Genomic DNA, 524 nt, shown 5'->3' on the forward strand with positions numbered 1-524 from the left:
CAGATCAATTAAAAAACATTCCTAAAAGGCTTTATGCCTCTTTGCAACAATTTGGTTCATTTTGAAATTTCTTGAGAATGATCTTGTTTTCAATATTTTAACAGAAGAATGGACCATCGTCACCCTAATTTTCTACATTGATCTTTCTTGCTAATATTAGGGTCACATTCCCACATATTCTGTAATATCAGTAACCTGCATGTATGATAAGTCCACTCTTCACAAAAGGATTTGTCACTGTATTTCAAAGGATGGCTTAAGAATTCCTTTGAAGAATAATGCAGTCTTTGATTACTTTTAACTTTCCCTGAGCTTACTTTATTCCTCTTTCTCTTCATACCAGAAATTGAGAGTGAATTGAATCTGAATATGTAAAAGAAATCAGATGCAGAATTTCATTTAAATTAGTGATGATATTGTGTATTGAGCAGTAAATATGGCACTGAATATATGGACAAGAGTGATTAAGTATCTGGCTAATCAAAGAACAAGAGACAATATATGTAACTTAAACATTTGTCCCC

Source organism: Propithecus coquereli, unplaced genomic scaffold (genome assembly GCF_000956105.1).
Source record: "Propithecus coquereli isolate 6110/MARCELLA unplaced genomic scaffold, Pcoq_1.0 Scaffold551, whole genome shotgun sequence".
In the NCBI taxonomy this organism is placed as follows: domain Eukaryota; kingdom Metazoa; phylum Chordata; class Mammalia; order Primates; family Indriidae; genus Propithecus; species Propithecus coquereli.